Source organism: Bufo bufo, chromosome 4 (genome assembly GCF_905171765.1).
Source record: "Bufo bufo chromosome 4, aBufBuf1.1, whole genome shotgun sequence".
In the NCBI taxonomy this organism is placed as follows: Eukaryota; Metazoa; Chordata; class Amphibia; order Anura; family Bufonidae; genus Bufo; species Bufo bufo.
The window spans coordinates 480,146,146-480,168,881 of record NC_053392.1 but is presented as its reverse complement, the minus strand read 5'-3'; the positions used below and the strand labels follow the sequence as shown (position 1 = coordinate 480,168,881).

Below are 22,736 nucleotides of genomic sequence, written 5' to 3'. Positions count from 1 at the left end.
GTCATTAGCAACGGGCCACAAGTGCAGGATCTGCCCTCCTATATATATGCACAACTGTATGTGGGTTTGAGCACGTCCTGCTTGTTTAATACCACGCCAATCTTTTCAGTTTGGATACTAGTTTTAGATCCTGAGCGAACGTCTCCTGATCCTCCAAGTGTGTCATTAAACAATCATTTTGCCAAGCCCTCTGTCCCGGGGACCAAATATCACCAAATCATGCCGTAATTAAACTTTTATAAAGTTTTTTTGCCCCAAGTTCTCTATCAATTCATTAAATTGTGGACAGGTGTGAATTTCTAGCCTATTTTTTTCTTTAACCCATTAAGGACTCAGCCCTATTTCACCTTAAGGACTTGGCCATTTTTTGCAAATCTGACCAGTGTCACTTTAAGTGCTGATAACTTTAAAACGCTTTGACTTATCCAGGCCATTCTGAGATAGTTTTTTCGTCACATATTGTACTTCATGACACTGGTAAAATGAAGTCAAACAAATTCATTTTTATTTATAAAAAAATACCAAATTTACCAAAAATTTGAAAAAATTGCAAATTTCCAAGTTTCAATTTCTCTACTTTTATAATACATAGTAATACCTCCAAAAATAATTACTTTACATTCACAATATGTCTACTTCATGTTTGGATCATTTTGGGAATGACATTTAATTTTTTGGGGATGTTACAAGGCTTAGAAGTTTAGAAGCAAATCCTGAAATATTTCTGAAATTTTTAAAAACCCAATTTTTAGGGACCAGTTCAGGTCTGAAGTCACTTTGCGAGGCTTACATAATAGAAACCAACCAAAAATGACCCCATTCTAGAAACTACACCCCTCAAGGTATTCAAAACTGATTTTACAAACATAGAATTACACAATTACACTTTACACAAGAATTTATGGAAAATAGAGATACAATTTCAAAATGTCACTTTTTTGGCAGATTTTCCATTTTAATAATTTTTTTCCAGTTACAAAGCAAGGGTTAACAGACAAACCAAACAATATTTATGGCCCTGATTCTGTAGTTTACAGAAACACCCCATATGTGGTCATAAACCGCTGTACCGGCACACGGCAGGGCGCAGAAGGAAAGGAATGCCATACGGTTTTTGGAAGGCAGGTTTTGCTGGACTGTTTTTTTTGACACCATGTCCCATTTGAAGCACCCCTAGAGTAGAAACTCCAAAAAAGTGACCCCATTTTAGAAACTACGGGATAGGGTGGCAGTTTTGTTGGTACTAGTTTAGGGTACATTTGATTTTTGGTTGCTCTATATTACACTTTTTGTGAGGCAAGGTAACAAGAAATAGCTGTTTTGGCACAGTTTTTATTTTATGTTATTTACAACATTTATCTGACAGGTTAGATCATGCGATATTTTTATAGACCAGGTTGTCACGGATGCGGCGATACCTAATATGTATACTTTTTTTTTTATTTATGTAAGTTTTAAACAATGATTTCTTTTTTGAAACAAAAAAAAATAATCATGTTTTAGTGTTTCCATAGTCTGAGAGCCATAATTTTTTCAGTTTTTGGGAAATTACCTTGGGTAGGGTATGATTTTTGCGGGATGAGATGACGGTTTTATTGGCACTATTTTGGGGTGCGTGTGACTTTTTGATCGCTTGCTATTACACTTTTTGTGATGTAAGGTGACAAAAAATTGCTTTTTTTTACACCGTTTTTATTTTAATTTTTTTACGGTATTCACCTGATACCCAAGTATACCCAATATGTATACTTTTTTTTATTTATGTAAGTTTTACAAATGATTTCATTTTTGAAGCAAAGAAAATTATGTTTTAGTGTCTCCATATAGTCATAGTATTTTCATTTTTTGGGCGATTGTCTCAGGTAGGGATGAGGTGAAGGTTAGATTGGTACTATTTTGGTGGGCAAACTCCTTTTTGATCGCTTGCTGTTGTACTTTTTGTGATGTAAGGTGACAAAAAAATGGTTTATTTAGCACAGTTTTTATTTTTTACGGTGTTCATCTGAGGGGTTAGGTCATGTGATACGGACGCGGCGATGCCTAATATGTATACTCCCCCCCCCCCCCCAATTTTTTTAAACTTTATTTGGGGAAAATGACGTTTTTGTTTATTTTTACTTGAAACTTTTAATTTTTTGGGAGGGGGGGAAAACTTTATTTTTACTTTATTTTTTGTCTCACTTTGGGACTTCAACTTTTGGGGGTCTAATCCCTTTTACAATGCATTCTAATACTTCTGTATTGGAATGCATTGGCTGTATGAGTAATACGGTGTGTATTACTTATACAGCTTCCGGCCTGTGAGATCCAGGGGGCTGGATCTCACAGGCTCGTCACCGGAAGGCAGCGCGATGCCTTCCTTAGACATCGCGCTGCCTTCCATGCCATCGGGTCCCCCCTACAGCCGCATGGGGACCCGATGGCAACGCCGCCCGCCGGATAAGGTAAAAGCCGCAAACCGCAGGTCTGAATTGAACGCCGACACGGGGGGGGGTCACGGGACCACCCCCGGCGTTGTGACAGGATGCCCGCTGAATGATTTCAGCGGACATCCTGTTGCGATTACCCCCCGCCGCAATAGCGATTTAAAGTTATTAAGGGGTTAATACTTAAAAGTGCCGATCTTAGCTGTAGATACCGAAACCATGATAATTTCAGTGATTTTTGTCTTTGTGATAGTACCGTGAACGAAACAATATCCCCACTTCCTACTACCTGTGTCAAACATAAAATATTACCTTTTTGCCAATATAAATCTCTACTTAATTCAACTAAAGTTTGCAAGTGCTTGCTATACTACAACGGAGTACATCCAATTGAACCTTTCACGCCATACCAAAGTCTAATCCAATACCATGACTTCATACCATTTTAATTCTCTATCGGAGTCTGTCAAAATTGTCATAAGGGGATCTATTCACTAAATACTTGCAGAGTGGGCTAACAATCCACTCACGGAGAAAACAGAACTGCGTGGCCAAGAAATAACCCCTGAAGGAAGGGAGATTAACTCCTCCTCTCTCCAAAGGCTTATACCACAGAGTTTACTTACCTTTACAATGCATAAGCATTCATTCATTTAGGATGATTTTTTTTTTCCCGGCGAGTCTAAATGCACACAAATAACGAGTCCGAAACAAGAAATATTCTGATGCTGAAATCCATTTATTATTCTGAGAATATGTAATATGTAATATATAACAGATTTCTCTTTGGTAGCAAATCTAGGTTACAATTATAAAACTGCACATATTAAAGATACAAGCAAATGTAAGGCTTTGTTCACATCTGAGTTCCTAATTCCAGTGAATAATAATAGTGCTAGGTTTGTGTCACATCTGACACCAACAGCCCCCTTTGATTATAATGGGGTCTGTCAGGTTTCAATCATGGTGTCTGTCAATGGACCCTCTATCAGATTTGAAAATGGTTGCGACTCATCCACTTGCAGAGGCAGTTGCTCCTCTCTTGATTGTGAAGGAACTGTGCTCAGCTTTATGACGTCATTATGTGACCATGCTGGGAGCATGCATTGAAGTCATCATGCTTCGCGCAGGTCCTTCACAATCAAGAGATGCAACTATTTCTGTGCGTGCTAAAAAACAAACAAAAAAACAAAACAAAAAAAACCTTACAGCTAAGGACCACTATGCGGAGAGGAACATTATGGACCACTATGGAAGACATTATTACTGCGGGAGCCACTATGGGGGACATTATGTATACTGCAGGGGATGGGATTTTATTTTAAAAAAAGTCAATGAAATTCCTCCATTTTAAATAGCCATGAAAAATGGATGCAGAACTGCAAAAATGGTTGAAAGATGGCCATGAAAAACTGTGCATGTAGCCTTATGCAGAGAAACGAAAAAAAGAAAACATCTGCTCATACATTTTATAGCCATTATATATTTAAGCTTATGAAAGTACAATTTCTGTTGAATATCAAAGGGCATGAATCATATAAAGATCAATATTCAGTCAAGTTACCGAGGATCAAGAAATGGACAGACATATTTGCAAACAAGAAAAGCTTAATTATGATAAGCACGCTGGTGAATATGCAGACGTGAATGTGTACTTTTTATTCTAAAATCTAATTAGCCATAGATCAGTATATAAGAGAGTGTAGGTTTTATTTAGAAATAATGCCATTGTCCTATTCAGTAGTGGCAGCCATTTTCTAAGAGTAACAAGACCCAACATGACTGTGGATCTAAACTTTAAATACAGTTCCTAAAAAACTTTAAATTTTGTCAGTTTATTCTATCAATAACACTAACAGTCACGCATCAAAACTTAAAGCTTATTAAAAAAAGTTTACAAAATGGCAGTACAACTGTATAGAAAGAAATGCCAATATTTGGGTAAATAAAACAAATACTAAAAGGTGTTGTGCAGTTTCATAATATTGATCACCTACCCTCAGCATAGGTTAGCGATATCAGATCAGCAGAAGTCTGTCTCCAGACACCCCTGCCGATCAGCAGTGTGCAGGGGCTGCAGTGCTCCGACAAGAGGTCAAAGTTCACCTGTGTGCTGTGTTTGCAGCGGCGGCGCAGTGTAATTACAACTGCTCGTCCCATTGACTTGAACTGCACCGTCGCTACAAAGGAGTCTACATGTAGGTAAGCTATAAAGAGTAAGTAGCGCCTGTAAGAGTGCCATGACCCCTTCAAAGCTGATCGGCGGGGATGCCGAGAGTCAACCCCCCACCAGACTGATATTGCTAATCTATCCTGAGGGTAGCTAATCAATATTATGCCAATGCACAAACCCTTTAACAAAAACATATTACTCTAACCAACATGTCCATCACGTATCATAATTGAGTGAAAAAGCTCTTTGAAATGTGTTTTCTGGGATATGACATCAGTGACTGAATAACCATCAAGTTGCGACTCACTGCAGTCTGACCCATGCTTTCAGTATAAAAAGTGACTGGTGCTCTGCAGCGCCTGTGTAGCAGTGCTCCATAAATCTCATGGCCTTGACCAGCTGTGACTGAGGCTCAACCCTGATCCCTCGGGTGAGCTGCAGAAATAGGTAAAAGAGTGCAACATGGTCTGGGCAGTGTCAACATTCCTCTGATTCTGCTGATCAGTGGAGATGATAGGGGCTAAGGAGGGGCCGTCAAAGGTATATCCTAGGAAAACCCCTTTAAATTTAACTGAAACGAAGGGAAATACACTCAAAAAGCAATATGCATTGCCGACTGTACATTTCATTATTGAAATCTCAATTCGATGGGCCTGCTAAAAACTGATGAAATGTCTGAGAAGTACGTCTAAGGTAGACAGACTTCATCTTAAGGAAGCAGTCTGGGATTAGAAAAAAAAAGTTTTAGATTTTTGTTTTCTTCTACAAAAACCACACAACTGTCTATGGGCCTTGTTTGGTAATACCACCGACTGCCTACAGATAAGAGTGGCACTGTTTCTGGGAAATAAATAAATCACAATGACTACTTCATTCTCAACATTATGTCCTGAAATATAAATTCACATCTCTTTGGTGATGCTGGAAGTGTCAAACAAGTAGACTGACGCTTAGTTGGTAATGCATGATATAACATGTCACATTGACAGTACAACAAAGATTAAGGGTACGGCTGCACAGCGACACTGGTCGCAACCATGAGCACAGAGTAGCGGTGATCCCATAGAAATGAATGGGATCACATTGCAATCCCATTCATTTCTATTGGATCACCGCTACTCTGCGATCCTGGCTGGGAATAGTTTCGCTGTGCAGCCGTACCCTAAAGCTACTGCTGTAATATAAGAAATCCACATAGTTCTACCATGTCAGATTATTTTGCTTCAGATTCATATAACAGGTTTTTACACACATCTGGGAGGTAGAATCCCCCATATGTTAAATTCATCATCCACTAAAATGAAGTATGGCATCAATGTCCTTCACCCCAGAGGCAATCAGGATACGTAGCACCGCACATACAGACCTTCAGACATTCCACATTTACTTGAAGACTAGATTCTCAAAGGGTCCAGTAGGCAGAGTGAAAATCAAGCAGTAAGCATTCTTGGGATTCACACCGAGTGGAGGCAATGAGAAATTCTGGGGAGGAAAAGAAAGTAGACACCCATTTTAATATTTTGCTTCACAGCAGGCCTCAGAAACGATGATTTCTCTGGGAACAGACAAAGCCTTTGTAGGAGGCTAGACAGTTTTATCAAGATCAGATGAGAAAAAAACACTACTACTGGTCCTAGTAAACCTCACATATACTGTATATGTACTACTGTATTCTCTTAGCTGTGGTATAACAGTATAATTCTAAAAAAGAAGTATGACCTTAAGAATATCACTGCTGAATTAAAAGGGGTTCCTGACTTTGAAGGTCTCTAATATGAGATGATCAATGTGGCCCGTCTCCCACTGCTTACTCCGGCATCTACTGTACATAGCAGGAGCGGTGCAGGGTAGGGTAATGCCCGCCTTGTCCTGCAGAATGGGCTGAAGCAGCCATTACCCTGCACTGCCACCACTATGTAGGCGCGAGTAGTGCTGGTAGTACCCTCGCCAATCTAGCTATTACTATCTAATACTCTAAGGTCAGAATGCCCCTTTAAGTAACACTATTTGAAACTTTTTTACTGTCCAAATGGTACATTTTGTGATATTGCATTCAGTCGGTTTTCCCCCTATTTAGCTACCCTTACAAGGTGAATGCGGTTAAAAAAAAAAAAGATATAAAAACAATGTCAGATTAGCTAAATTTCTCATAGTGTACTCCAAACTGTAACAGCATAATATACTCCTCACATGGTAGCCTCTTTCTTTGTAAGGATCCTTTTACACGGGCAGATGATAAAGCAAGTAGACCTACTTGGCAATTGTCGGGTGAAAACAGGAGGGAATGTTCAGAACTTTTGAATATTCTTGAAATCATTTCTCCTGTTGACATGTTTTTTTTTTACATTTTATTTTATTTTTATTTCTACGGAGCTATGTGAGGATATGATTTTTACAGGATGACAAAAAAAAAAATTGGTGGCAAATAAAAAAAAAAAAAAGCAGCAATTCTGGAGTTCTGCCTTTTTTTTATAGCTCAGTACAAAATGATTGGGTAGTGCAGGTTGTTACAGATGGGGCAATACCAAATATGAGGAGATTTTATTTTTGCAAATTCTTATCTATTATAAGCTTGGAGATTATAATTTTTTTTTAAACATTAACCATTTATTAAGCCCACAAGCGGACTTTAACAGGTGAACTTTTGATTGCTTCTATAATACAGAGTACTACACTGTCAGTGCTATACCAGACTGTGCCGGAGAGGCATAGCCTGCTAGGAATAAACTGCAGGCAGGCCTGATCTCATTCGCAGGGTGATGATAGGAGACAGAAGGAGCTCCCTTCCTCTAAACCACTTGGATGTCGCAGATGCTATTGACCGCAGCATCTAAGAGGTTAAACAGCCTGGATCGGTGATTATGCCAGTTCAGGCTGTTAGCCCCCTCTATCTGCTGCACGGGAGACCCATGTAGTGCTTAGACTAGGCCGCCGTAACTAAGGCCCCTTAGTGACCGCTGTAAAAAGGCTTATTGGTAGTCACCAAGGGGTTAAAGGCACATGCTACAAGACCGGTACAACAGTCAAAACACATGCTATATCAGGGGTCAGCAACCTCCGGCACTCCAGGTGTTGTGAAACTGCATCTCCCATCATGCACACTCACTTGGCTGTTCTCTGAAGTGAGAAGAGCATGCTGGGAGTTGTCGTTTCACAACAGCTGGAGTGCCGACGATTGCGGATCCCTGCTCTATACAGTCTGCCTTAGTTTAGCTTGCTTATGCACAGGGCTCTTACATTTTACGATTCTGTAGAGTAAATTTACAGTGTTGGACGAGAATGATATAGTTGGCCCATGAGGATAGCAAGAGATTTTTGTGAGAGGTCCACAGTACATGTGCATTGTATCAAGCATTTAAAGGGAAATCTGGTTCCAGTTCAGCAGTCACACAAGCAATGCATTATGTATATAGCATTTTCTTCAACTGGATCGAAACAGCCTTGCGTTAACAAGGGTGTACCTCCTTAATATATATCAACAAAGAGAATCGGTACAGCGTGTTTACCTAATAAAGTTAAATTTTATTGTGACATAAAACAAACATACAAACATACAGGTAGAGACCATACAGCGTGCCTCCAGAGGCAGTTCACAATGCATCCACTTGTGGCAGATCTGAGTTATTTAAATAGTTGCATTCACATGGAGGGTGTTGTGAGTGAAGGGCCTGGATCAGCATGTATTATTTGAAGCTGTGTCCAGTCTTGTGGTCACTCCTCTCCCCAGTGTGAAACAAGTATAGATATAAATATAGGTAGGTATAGGTTGCATGTATATACTCAGATCGTATCCATCCAAATCATAAGTTAATCATCACACAATAAAAACAGTATGTATCGGACCGATCTGAGTCCTTCACCTACCCAATATCCAGTGGCGTGCGTGTGAGCTGTCTCTGTGCGGCGTACTCCTCGACGTACGTTTCGCTAATGCTTCTTCAGGAGGATTTGAAGAAGCATTAGCGAAACGTACGTCGAGGAGTACGCCGCTGTATGGTCTCTACCTGTATGTTTGTATGTTTGTTTTATGTCACAATAAAATTTAACTTTATTAGGTAAACACGCTGTACCGATTCTCTTTGTTGATATATGTATATAGCATGTTTGAACTTGTTTTATCTACAAATGTAAAAAAATTAGTTAAATCTTGTTCTTGGCATTACCAGAAAATGCATGCACATTTCACGTCCCTATGAACTCATACAGGTAAGACAGACTGCTGGGCTCCGCTAAATGGCTCTATTGAATGTTTTTGTGCCAACAAATATTTAAGATATAGATTTTTGTACTTTAGGAATCCATCCTAATCTAAAACTATGGGGTCAAAAGTATGAATTGAAGAGTAATAAGTTCGGGTTCGCCAGGTTCGGCCACCCTCCAGGTCAAAGTTCGGGTTAGTGACCCGAAGTTGACCCCGAACTCCATTAAAGTCAATGGGGAACCGAACTTCACTTTATTATTTTCGGTTACAACGGAAAATAATAGCATTCTTAAGACAGAATGCTAAATAAAATGGCCATTGAGGGGTTAAAAATAATAATAAAAAAAAAACCTCCCCTCATCCACTTGATCGCGCAGCCGGTATCCTCTTCTTTCTTCAGGACCTGCGATGATGTCACCGGGCTCACCACGTGGTGAGCGCTGTGACGTCATCGCAGGTCCTTTTGCAGCTCCTGCAGAAAGAGGAGGATACCAGCTGCGCAATCAAGTGGATGAGGCGATTTTAAAAAATATATATTTTTAACCCCTCAATGGCCATTTTATTTAGCATTCTGTCTTAAGAATGCCATTATTTTCCATTATAACCATGTTATTTTGAGTAGGGATCGACCGATTATCGGTTTGGCCGATATTATCGGCCGATATTGAGGATTTTGAACGTTATCGGCATCTATTTTGCCGATATACCGATAACATATTGGGAACACAGAACGCGCTGCTCTCAGTGCTCTCTGTGTTCCCTCCGCAGCACAGGGGAGAAGGAAGCAGTGTCCCCCCCCCCCTGTGCTGCTGCTGCCGCTGCCGCCAATGAGAGGCAGTGTTACTCATTGGTGGCAGTGGCCACAGGATCCCCTCTCCCCTGCTCCTCCGATCGGAGCCCCAGCTGTGTAATCCTGGGGCTCCGATCGGTTGCCCTGGCTGCCATGGTAAGCTCTATGCTGCTGTGTGCACAAAGCACAGAGCAGCAGGGACAGTGTGAGATCCTATTCACCCTGATAGATCTCTATCAGGGGGAATAGGACAAGGGTTCTAGTCCCTAAGGGGGCTAAAAGTTTGAAAAAAAAACAAAAAAAAAACAAACACAAAAATATTAAAGTATAAATGAAAAAGATTTTAAAAAAAAATATATATATATATACACATTAACAATAAACAAAAAAAATACACATTAACAATAAACATTAATTTTCAGCAGATTTGTTTAGGAAATTTTTTTTTCTCAAAAATGAAAATTCCCAGAATATCGGTATAAATTATCGGCTATCTGCCTGAAAGTTCACAAATTATCGGTATTGGCCCTAAAAAATCAATATCGGTCGATCCCTAATTTTGAGGACATAATAAATATAGTTATACAAGCTGTACACTGACTACTTTACACTGTATCAAAGTGTCATATCTTCAGTGTTGTCCAATGAAAAGGTATAATATATTTACAAAAATGTGAGGGTGTTACTTACTTTTGTGAGATACATACACACACTGAAAATTGGCTTCCACCTCATGTTTTTTTTTTGCCTTCCTCTGGATCAACTTGCAGGATAAACAGGCTGAAATTGATGGACGGACGCCTTTTTTCAGCTTTACAAACTATGCTACTATGTTACTATAACATGCAGCCTTAATCTTATACACCACATTCAACATGACTGGTTCCCTTAAACTCTTAGATTATGTTTTTGTTGTGTTTGCTGTTGTATTGCATTTTTCATGCTTCATACAACAGAGATTACCCTTTTAAAGGCCTGTACTTGAATACAGTTTCTCTCACATCTTACTTATGCTGGTTTTGGCACTGGTATATTCTTGGAATGTTAATTTTGTTATCCACACAAGTCACATTATTGCAATCATAGTTGTGTACTTTAACTGCATGAATTAGAATTTACACTTTATTTCCTCTGTTTATACCTTCATTTACCCTTTGGGTGCAACTTAATATTTTAATGGAGACTGTTCCTACAACGCTTGCTTGATATTTTCCTCATCTCCTACTGAGCACCACATTACCCTTTTCTCAACTTTTATTCCTTTCACAAATCACCTCCCCATCTTTTTGCTTTTCCATTCGTCAATTTCTTTCCAGTTAAAGGGGTTATCTAATAGTACAAATACCCCCAACAATGCCAGGGCACCTCCTATAGAGAATAATTACCCGGTTCCCAGCACCCGAGTCCCTCCGGATTACTACATTGCCACTGCTGCATCTCCCTGTCACGTGGATCAAAACATCGGGCGATGGGGGGAGCAGCCAATAGCAGGCCACAATGGTGACCAGCCTCCCTAGCATCGCGGGTGACTGTAGGGAGGCTGATCACCATCACAGCCTGCTATTGGCTGCTCCCCTCGTAACCGGATCATTTTATCCACGCGATGGGGAGCTGCAGCAGTGGCTGTTCAGGGACCGGGAGGGACGCGAGTGCCAGGGACCGGGTAAGTATCGTCTATGGGAGTGGGTATTTGTACTATTGGATAACCCCTTTAATGAAATCCAGTGCTTTTTAGGATTTTGTGACAAATTTGTTTTATTGTTAGCAAAGTGTATATTCATGCTATATTTGGGCATTTTTCTTTCCTTATACCTAAAAGGGGTTGTCTCATCTCGCCATTACTAAGGCAAGATGAGACAGTCCTGACTACCTCCAGGTCGCGCTCTGCAGCTTCAGTAGCTCTCATTGTGGTGCATGAAAGATATGGAAACCGCGTAGCACAGCAAGCTATGCCGTTTCTGAGTTAGGGAAAGAACATAGTTTACTGTGCTACGCTGTGTCCGTAGCTCTCATGCACGCCAATGGGAGTTACTGAATCAGCGAGAGCCGGAGAGCAATAGTCTTTCCCGGCCGAGAGGTGGTCGGGACTGTGTCTCATCTCACCTTCGTAATGGTGAGATGAGACAAGCCCTTTAAAATATTAATATATTCTTCACTGGAACTATTCCCTTCAATTTAGAATACTATCAGGGCGATCAGCAGGTACATACAGAGATCTCATAAAATCTTAAGCCCCACTCATTTTCCCAATACATGCGTGTCTAACACTCCTGCAAAGCATGGAACAAAGGACGACTCCCCAGATTTCTGACAAATTTACAATTTTTTTTTTTATTAAGAGGAAGTCTTTTTTATAGAAATAAAATGCAATAAACCCCCTTCCCCCCCCAAAAAAAAAAACCCGACATGATGCCTCAATTACTTCAATTACTTTATCCATCTTCTATGTCGGGAAAAGTGGAGATGGCACTTCAGAAATGTGGCACTAATGTTCATCACCATATTTCTCAACGTATTCATACCAGACAGCTGTCCTAAATACTTTGAAAAACCTCCTGCTTACCTTCACACAGTATACAAAAAAAACTGGCTGCTTGCAGCTACCACTAGGGGGAGCTCAGAGAAAAGGAATTTATACAGTTACTACTGTAATCAATGAATGTTGTAGAATCTCTAGGCACACAGCTCCTCCTAGTGGTGGCTGATGTGAATCTACAGTATGTCTGGAAAAGGAGAAGTGGATCTGTGCTGGCCCCACCTCCCCCATTGCAGTCAGGTGGTCTCTCTCTGGTAGGTCCACCACTGGCTATGAGAGACTTAAAGTCCTTGCTTAGAGTCCACCATCTGACAGGAACAGGCACTGAAGGAAAATGTGTTATTGCTGCTCCCCCACTCTATTTATAGTATGGATGCCCACTTTCAAGGCCAGAGGGGCCAGTAGGCTACAGGGCCTTCCTGATTTGAGACCAGTCTATTTAGGACTGCCAGTAAATATTTGTTCTTCTACTGTTTGTCTACCAGCATATATGAAATATTTAGGAAATTACATGAAGACTACAAGCACATGATACAAAGAAACAAAGTTTAGGTTAATTACATCAATATCAGGAGGATAAACACTGGTCGCCTTGTGACCAAGTCATGGGAACTCTATTAGTGTTACATAAGGAAAAGATGATGAATAGTGGGATTTACAATTGTAGATCATTGTTTCAGCTGTAAAAATAAGACTCATGCTGGCAGCCATGTGAAACCTGCAATTCAAAGCATTTCATAAGTATAGAGAAGACTTTACGTCTCCGTGTGACATAAAATAGTAAGCGTTACTTAATACTTTTTTCTATATTGCTTTCCTCTATTGTAAATTACTATTTCTCAGTTTGCACTAGGTAAAATGCTGCATAAATGTATGTTGTACCAAGAAAGTCTTTAAAAAGGGCATCCGTTAGCAGATTTGTACCTATGAAACTGGCTGACCTGTTACATGTGCTCTTGTCAGCTGAAGACATCTGTGTTGGTCTCCTGTTCATATGTGCCCAAATTGTTGAGAAAAATGTTTTAACACGTGCAACTGCCGCTCCCTCTCCACTTAGATTTTTTTAATTTTTTTTTATCAGAGGGGCGTTGTCCAAGGGCTCCAGCCGGCCCCTTGGTGCTCAAACCAGCTCATTTGCATATTATCTCGACAAAGGTTCTACCTACAGATATAACAAAGGATTCGTTTTAATCAGCATGATCAACTCTACCAGGCAGCATGCCTGTTTTAATAGGGCTAATCAAGCTGACAGATGCTCTTTAAACTCAATATCCAAACATAACATTTTTTAATTAATTTTTGCAATGTTATACCATTGAACTTGAATACAAAATATCATCCTTATATAGTAGGTGGCACCGAGAGGTAAAAATCCTATATAGATATTTACTTTGGCTGTAAGAGGAAAATGTTATCTGCAAGATAATCCTCATTATTAATAGTAAATGTAGAATTGGAATAAATGTAAAATTGGGATAACATTCATCGACGTAATGTTTGATGCTCTAATCGAGTCACTCACCCCTTCCATCTCTGGTTGGAGAGAATGGCCTGACTGAAAGTTATGTGAGGTGGTGGGCCGTGCAAAAATTCCAGGAGGTAGAATACATGGAGTGACTTCAAAAAATGATACCAAAAAAACTAAAATTAACAGATTTTGCTTGCAGTGTCCCTTTAAAAATTAACGCATTTAGACACAATGACAGAAAGAATTCCTAAATATAAAAATGGTAATACTACCAAAATAAGAAACACTTAAATCAGATTAATATGTGGTATGCCCAATCAATTATCTTAGATAAATGGCCATGCATATTTATTAGAAAATCAGTGGGCTGTTTGTTCCAAGCATTGAGGAGCAGCTGCCAACTTTCTTCTGTAGACTGTCTTACTTACATCTGACTCTGGACAGCCTTGATGTTGAAATTGGGAAACTGTCCAAGCACAGGGGCAGGGAAAGATATCCAGCAAGGACAACCAGGTAATCGTAATTTAAAGGGGTTGACTGCTTTTTTTTTTTATATTGACGATTCAAGATCAGTGGGGGACAACTCCAAGCACTCCGGCCGATCAGCTATTTGAAGAGAAAGCAGAGCTCATATAAGCACTGTCTTCTCTTCTCTGTTTACCTGCTTGCCATTGCAACAGCAGCAGTTAGCAGGTGTAATTACAACTACACCATCCCACTTACTTCTATGGGACGGCTCCTTCTTATTCAAGTGAATAAGAAAGTCATCCCACTAAAGTGAATGGGACGGTGCAGTTGTAATTACAACTATGCCAACGAACGAGCGCTGCCTTCTCTTCAAACAGCTGATTGACGGGGGTGCCGGAAGTCGGAGACCTGCTGATGTGATATTGATGACCTATCTGGAGGATAGGTCATCAATATAAAAAAAAGGGGACAACCCCTTTAACAAAGGACCTGGTCTGTGCACGATAGCAGAGAGTAGCCCTGCAGGGGGGGTCGTGTGTGTGTGTATGTATATATTATATATATATATATATATTATATATATATATATATATATATCCACCTGTAAAAAAAAAAAAAAAAAAACTATATATAGGTTATGAACCTTTTTTGATGGAAGAATCCCTTTAACACAAGTTTCAGCTACAGTCCACATGATAGCATGCATGTCTACTACCCTTCATAGTAGGGTAGTAGACATGGCAGATGCAATGGGATGCATTTCACTGTTAGTGATGGCCATGAATTAAAGTGTAACTGTCATTTTTTCATAAAAAAATCTATTTTAGCATGTTACTGCTGCTGCAGCATTATGCATAAAGCATTCTTTAGTTTCTTCACATAGCACTGTTTTCCTTGAGCTTCCCTTAGTTACAGCCGTTTTGAATCCTACAATATGAGGATCTTCACAAGATGGCCAAAACTGCCTTCCCTCACTTCACATACACACTTGGGGTAGCCATCAGTTTCCTGACAGCTAATCAGATTGTATTGCTGCGAGACCTGCCTCCTCACTCTCAAGCCTATTACAGGCATGCAGTGTGGGGAACCGCTCCTCTGTCTTCTGTTTACACTAAAGGGAAGACAGACAAGCCATAGCAACAGTCTTTTAAGTAACCAGTGGAAAGCGACAGGGGACATTAATGAAAGCTGTTATAAGGTAATTACAGATCTTTTGGCAATCATTGACAGACTCAGGTATACACGCCTAGCTCCAATAAATATGCAAATAAAAAATATGACCGTTACATTAAGAAAAGGGTGGAAAATTATAGTGCGACCCATTCTAAACTTTAGTCCATAGTTACCCCTGCTGTGAATATTATTCCTGGGGTGTGACATCACTGTATTATCCCTCATCTGTAACATCCTCCCCCCCCCCCCCCCCCCCTAATATTGTGATGACACAGAGTAAACAGAGACCTTAGTGGACTATACCGGTGCTGTGACATGACCGTGTGCACATAATCCACATTCTGCGGCATCACCGTGTGCATACAATCCCTGTGCTGTGACATCACTGTGAACATAATCCCTGTGCTGTGGCATCACCGTGTGCACATTATTTTACTTATATAGCGCTGACATATTCTGCAGTGCTTTACAGATACTGTGACAGAACGGAGTGCAAATAATTCTAGTGCTGTGACATAATGAAGCTACTGCTGTTTGGTCCAGTCATTCATGGAAATGTAGGTGTAGAACTGCTATTAGTGGTAAACTGCATGTGGTTACTTTTGTTTAATCATGGACTATATATTATATTAGAATGTGACCATTACAGGGAGTGCAGAATTATTAGGCAAGTTGTATTTTTGAGGATTAATTTTATTACTGAACAACAACCATGTTCTCAATGAACCCAAAAAACTCAAATATCAAAGCTGAATATTTTTGGAAGTAGTTTTTAGTTTGTTTTTAGTTTTAGCTATTTTAGGGGGATATCGGTGTGCAGGTGACTATTACTGTGCATAATTATTAGGCAACTTAACAAAAAACAAATATATACCCATTTCAATTATTTATTTTTACCAGTGAAACCAATATAACATCTCAACATTCACAAATATACATTTCTGACATTCAAAAACAAAACAAAAACAAAATCAGTGACCAATATAGCCACCTTTCTTTGCAAGGACACTCAAAAGGCTGCCATCCATGGATTCTGTCAGTGTTTTGAACTGTTCACCATCAACATTGCGTGCAGCAGCAACCACAGCCTCCCAGACACTGTTCAGAGAGTGTCACGGAACCATGAACCAGACGTACAACAAGAGATAAGTGAAAATAAGAAGGCTTTATTGAAAATAAAGCTGTAAAGCAAAAGTCCAAACGAATGGTGAAACCGAAGCAGAGTCTTTGAGAGGCCAGAGATCAGGAACCAGAAGGGTAGTCAGACGAAGCCAGGATCAGGAACCAGCAGGGTAGTCAGACGAAGCCAGGATCAGGAACCAGCAGGGTAGTCAGACGAAACCAGGATCAGGAACCAGAAGCAGCAGCAGTCTTAGAAGCATGTGAACACAGGAGGACCAAGCAAGGAACTGAAGCCACAGACCTCCTATATATATGAGCTAGGCATCCAGCTCCTCCCAGTGGGAAGGAGCCGCAGGGTGGAAGGCTACAAGAAACCCAGAAACCAAGATGGCCGCCAGCACATGTCAAACGAAGGAGAACAGCAAGAAGGTAAGACCATGACAGTACCTCCCCCTCAAGGGCCCCTCCTCCGCGGAGCAAAAAACGGTTTCTGAGGGAAGCGTGCGTGGAAGGCTCGGAGCAAGGCAGGAGCATGGACATCTGCGGAGGGAACCCAGGAACGCTCCTCTGGACCATAACCACGCCAATGGACCAAAAACTGCACCCGACCGCGGACTAGGCGTGAGTCCAGGATATTGCTCACCTCATACTCCTCATGATTGCCCACTCGGACCGGACGAGGCCGAGGAACCGAGGAAGTGAAACGATTACACACCAGTGGCTTCAACAGGGAGACATGAAACACGTTAGAGATCCGCATGCCAGGAGGAAGCGCAAGGGCATAGGCTACCGGGTTTACCCTGCGAAGCACTCGGAAGGGACCAACAAAGCGAGGCGCCAGCTTGGGAGTGGGCACTCGAAGGTTGAGGTTGCGGGTGGACAACCATACACGGTCTCCGACCTGGTAGGAAGGAGCAGGCGCTCGTCTGCGATCAGCCTGGAGTCTCTGGCGCTGCGCAGAGGCCTCAAGGGACTTCTGGATCTGTACCCAAGAAGCACGTAGGACGGAAAGGTGATCCTCCACCGCCGGAATATCCTGGGGAGAGAATACCTCCGGTAACACGGCAGGTTGGAACCCATAATTGGCCATGAAGGGAGACGTCCCAGAGGAAGAGTTCACCGCCGTGTTCCTAGCAAACTCAGCCCAAGGCAGAAGGTCAACCCAATTGTCTTGGTGATCGGAGACATAGCAACGAAGGAATTGCTCCAAGGCCTGATTGGATCGTTCTGCGGCCCCATTGGACTGAGGGTGGTAGGCCGAGGAGAGATGAATCCCCAACTGGGAGCAAAAGGCGCGCCAGAACCTGGACACAAACTGACTCCCCCGATCCGACACAATCTCCTTGGGCAAACCGTGCAACCGTAAGACCTCCCTGGCAAAAATCGTGGCCAACTCTTGTGCAGAGGGTAACTTCTTGAGAGGAACACAGTGGCACATTTTGGAAAACCGATCCACAATCATGAGAATGACCGTATGGCCTCGGGATGCAGGGAGGTCCACAATGAAATCCATCCCCAGGTGTGACCATGGGCGCTCCCCGGTGGCTATGGGTTGCAGAAGGCCCAACGGAAGGTGCCGAGGGGACTTACTCTGGGCACAAACGGAGCATGCCGCTACATATGCGGCGATGTCGGAACGTAGGGAAGGCCACCAGAACAGACGTGAAACAGCCCAGGACAGCTGATTCTTTCCAGGATGCCCCGCGGTCTTGGAGTTATGGTAGGTTCGCAACAACCGAGTGCGCAACTCCTCAGGCACAAAACATCTGCCGTTGGGTCTCCCAGAGGGAGCACCAGATTGAGCCGCCAAAATCTGCTCACCCAGGGGAGAGGTCAAGCTGGTGCGAATGGCGGCCAGGATCTGATTCGGAGGTATGACCGAAGTCGGAATCGACTCCTCCCTGGACAGCTCGGAGTACTGCCGTGATAGGGCATCCGCCCTGATGTTCTTGGAACCGGGTAGGTAGAAGACCACGTAATTAAAACGTGACAAGAACAGAGCCCATCTGGCCTGACGTGGTGTCAATCTCTTGGCCTCAGAAAGGTAGGTCAGATTCTTATGGTCCGTCAGGATGAGAACCGGAACCACCGAACCCTCGAGCAAGTGCCTCCATTCTTTAAGGGCCTGCACGATGGCCAATAACTCCCTGTCACCAATCTGATAGTTGCACTCCGCGGAAGACAGTTTCCGGGAGTAAAACCCACAAGGAAGCAGAGGACCCTCTGGTGTTCTACGCTGAGACAGAAGGGCGCCTACTCCCGTCTCAGACGCGTCCACCTCGAGGACAAAGGGCAACCCAGGGTTGGGATGCGACAGAATCGGAGCCGACACAAAAGCGGACTTTAGGGCCTCAAAAGCTCGGATGGCCTCGAGCGGCCAGACCTGGGAATTACTGCCCTTCCTGGTCAGATCCGTGAGAGGCTTGGCCAGCATGGAAAAGTCCCTGATGAACTTCCGATAATAATTGGCGAAGCCCAAAAAGCGCTGCAGGGAACGAAGACCACTGGGCTGGGGCCACTGTAAGACAGCCGAAACCTTCTCAGGATCCATGGAGAACCCCTCAGCGGAAATGATGTAACCTAAGAAGGTTACCTGGGATCGGTGAAATTCGCATTTCTCAAGCTTACCGAACAGCTTGTTCTCTCGTAACCGTTGCAACACTCGTCTGACATCCAGAATGTGGGCCTCCATGGATTCAGAATATACCAAGATGTCATCCAAATAGACCACCACACACTGCTGCAACAGGTCACGGAAAACATTGTTGATGAATTCCTGAAAGACTGCGGGCGCATTGCACAACCCAAAGGGCATAACCAAGGATTCATAATGACCGGTCCTGGTGTTAAACGCGGTCTTCCACTCATCGCCCGCCTTGATCCTTACCAGGTTATATGCCGCCCTCAGGTCGAGTTTGGTAAAGACCGTGGCCCCTTTAAGGCGATCGAACAGCTCGGAAATCAAGGGTATCGGGTAAGCGTTCTTGATCGTGATGCGATTGAGACCCCTGTAATCGATGCAAGGCCTCAACTCACCGCCCTTCTTTTTCACAAAGAAAAATCCAGCCCCTGCCGGGGACGAGGATTTGCGAATGTGTCCGCGTGAAAGCGCCTCCCTCACGTACTCCTCCATGGCCTCATTCTCCGCTACCGACAGTGGATAGACTTTGCCACGAGGAGGAACGGCACCAGGTTGTAACTCTATGGCACAATCGTATGGGCGGTGCGGAGGTAGGGCAACCGCGCGCACCTTATCGAATACATCCCGGTACTCCTCGTATTCAGGAGGCAACAGAGAGTCTGAGGAAGTACACAGCAACTTGACAGACCCATGGATGCAACTAGCCCCACACTGCGGTGACCACGAGAGGATCTCGGCCGATCTCCAATCGAAAGTCGGATTATGCTTCTGGAGCCAGGGGTACCCCAAGACCACCGAGTAGTGTGGAGACGAAATAACCTGGAGACAGACCGACTCTCTGTGAACGGCACCAATGGCTATCCCCACTGGAAGGGTCTCATGAGTCACGTGTGACGACAGAAGGGGTCTGCCGTCTATCGCCTCAAGAGCCAGTGGGGAACCTCGAGCCTGCAGAGGAATGGAATTGGCGGCAGCGAACACACTATCAATGAACAAACCACCAGCACCAGAGTCCACCAATGCCTGGGTCGTCACCGAGCCCCCGACCCAGGAGAGGACAACAGTGATCAGTGGTTTGTCAACACGGGAAACCGGGGACGAGGAGACTCCACCCAAGATCTGCCCCCGACAGGATCTCAGGTACGAGCGTTTCCCGGACGGTTCGGACATGCCAACCGAAAATGCCCACCGAGACCACAGTACATGCATCGACCCTCGCGTCTCCGGAGTACCCTCTCCCCCTCGGACAGGCGAGCAAACCCCAGCTGCATGGGTTCACCCCCAGACAAGTCATCCCCAGGAGGCGTGGGAGGCACGGGTGGGACAGCAAACGTAGGCGCCAATCTGTTAGAAGACCTCCGCAGGCTCTCCTTAAAGGAAGGTCTCTCCCTGAGTCTGGTGTCAATCAAAATCAGGAAAGAAATAAGAGACTCGAGCTCCACTGGTAGGTCCTTAGCTGCAACCTCATCCTTCAAGGCATCCGAGAGACCATGAGAGAAAGCAGCGACCAGAGCCTCATTATTCCAGCCCACCTCTGCTGCCAGGGTACGAAACTCAATGGCGTATTCAGCTACGGATCGTGAACCCTGTCTGATGGACATAAGGAGCTTCGCAGCAGAGGCAGCACGAGCCGGCACATCGAATACCTTCCGAAGAGAAGCAACAAAACCGGAAAACTCGGCAACCACCGGATTGTTGTTCTCCCATAAAGGGCTGGCCCAGGCCAAGGCCTTGTCCGAGAGCAGCGAGATCAAGAAGCCCACCTTTGATCTCTCAGTAGGAAAGGCATGTGGCAGCAACTCGAAATAAATGCCCACCTGGTTAAGGAAACCTCGGCACTGAGTTGGCTCTCCCCCAAAGCGCTGTGGAAGGGGGGCAGAACCGGTCATACCCCGAAACACCGCAGGCGCAACAACAGGTGTCGGGGTAGACTCTGGCGCAACAACCGGAGCGGCAGTAGGAGCGACAACCGACCCATCGGCAACGGGAGCGAAATGAGCCGTGCGTTCAAGCAGGGTTTGCAACGCCACAGCGAACCGACCCAACAGGTGATCCTGCTGATCAAGTCTGGCAACCAGCATGGGTAGCGAGGATGGCCCTGTACCGTCAGAACTCATGGCTTGGTCCTAATGTCACGGAACCATGAACCACTTGGTATGGTGGTGGGTGCTCGCAGAGGACTTCAGTCGCAGAATATATAGAGATAATCCACGGCACACCAATATTTTTTTTTACTTTGCAAATTTATTGTAGGTACATATTGGTATTTCACAAGATTTTGTCAATATATGACTAGTCGCGCCATAACTGTGATATAAGCAAAAAATCACATATATATATTTTTGTAGGCCTTGCTATGTCCCAACGTTTCGGTCCTGTCAAACTACTCCACAAACCACCATTCCCCCACCACGGATACCATGCATTCTCACATATCATCCCCTGGCTCCAAAAATCCAACAAACAATCAGAAAACAATGGTCTATACTGTCACAAGCATACCCCGAGATTCCAGAATTCCAGTCTCCTCCTATCACCTGTTATAAAAGATCACAAAATATTAGGGACCACCTCATCCGTGCAGATATTGGACCTTTAGAAAAAATACCTAAGCAACGTTTTTTACAAAATCCGAAATATGGCACCTTCCCGTGCCTACATTGCGCACAGTGCTCGAGTGTGATTAAGGGTAACTTTATTACACATCCACACACGGGCAAAAGATTCCCTATCAAAGGCTACTATACCTGTGATTCCTCATTCGTTGTCTATCTAATTAAATGCCCTTGTGGACTTTGTTATGTGGGTGAAACCACGCAACAAATAAGGAACCGTATTTCCAAACACAAATCCACTGTTAGGACTGAACAATTACTGTTACCAATCCCAGCGCACTTTAAGGAACACCACCACCAGATTTCATCCTTACGCTACCAGGTCTTGGAACAAGTTAATACCCCACGGAGGGGTGGCAACAGGATTAAAACATTGAAAGAAAGAGAAAGCTTTTGGATACACCGACTGGACACCTTATCCCCGAGAGGCCTTAATCGGGAATGTGACTTTTATTGTGATCTCTAAATATTTATACTTATCTTTGAATATTGTGGACTGATATGGTACTATAATGTTACTTCTGATATTAATACGTATGTACCTCTCCTTTATTTCAGGCTCCCTAGTTGGATTATAAACATAGTCAATATACAAGTTGGTGAGAAAACTAATTCCCCCCCCCCTCCCCCTTTTTTCCCCCTCTTTTCCACAATTCCCTCCCACCCTTCCCCCCCCCCCGCCTCCCCTCCTACCTTTCCCTTCCACCCCTTCCCCTTCCCACCCCCAACCCCCTCCACCTCATTATAGATTAGAATATAGTATAAGATTTTAGTACGCATAGATACCTATATGCTTATATATTCATTCATAAAATCCAAGAACTATATAATGTTTTTTCGCCTTTCGTTTTTGTTTTTTTGTCTCTTTTTGTCTTTTTTTGTCTTTTTTGTTATTTATTTCTCATCTTTTTTCTTTATACTTTATATCTGAGTATGCTGAGAATCAAAGGAATTGCTACATTATGCTTCAAATTATTCCTTTTATATATGTATGTGACCCCTTTTCTACTTCGACAACTGTCCCTATTTTCCCTTATTCAAGCAGCAGCATAGAACTACAAACACTCTCTACTTCAAATATCTTTAATATTCTTCATACAACCCCTCCCCCTTCTTGTGAATC

At 43.1% G+C, this 22,736-nt stretch overlaps 1 protein-coding gene across 1 annotated transcript in view; it reads right to left on the bottom strand.

Annotated features, from left to right (window-relative positions):
- Positions 1-5,341: 5,341 nt before the first annotated feature.
- Positions 5,342-22,736, bottom strand: part of MTHFD1L (methylenetetrahydrofolate dehydrogenase (NADP+ dependent) 1 like) — a 309,383-nt gene continuing 291,988 nt past the window's right edge. Inside the window, exon 28 of the mRNA XM_040429522.1 lies at positions 5,342-6,081. The gene's annotated coding sequence lies outside the window, so the exon portion shown is untranslated. The remainder of the gene's footprint in view (positions 6,082-22,736) is intronic.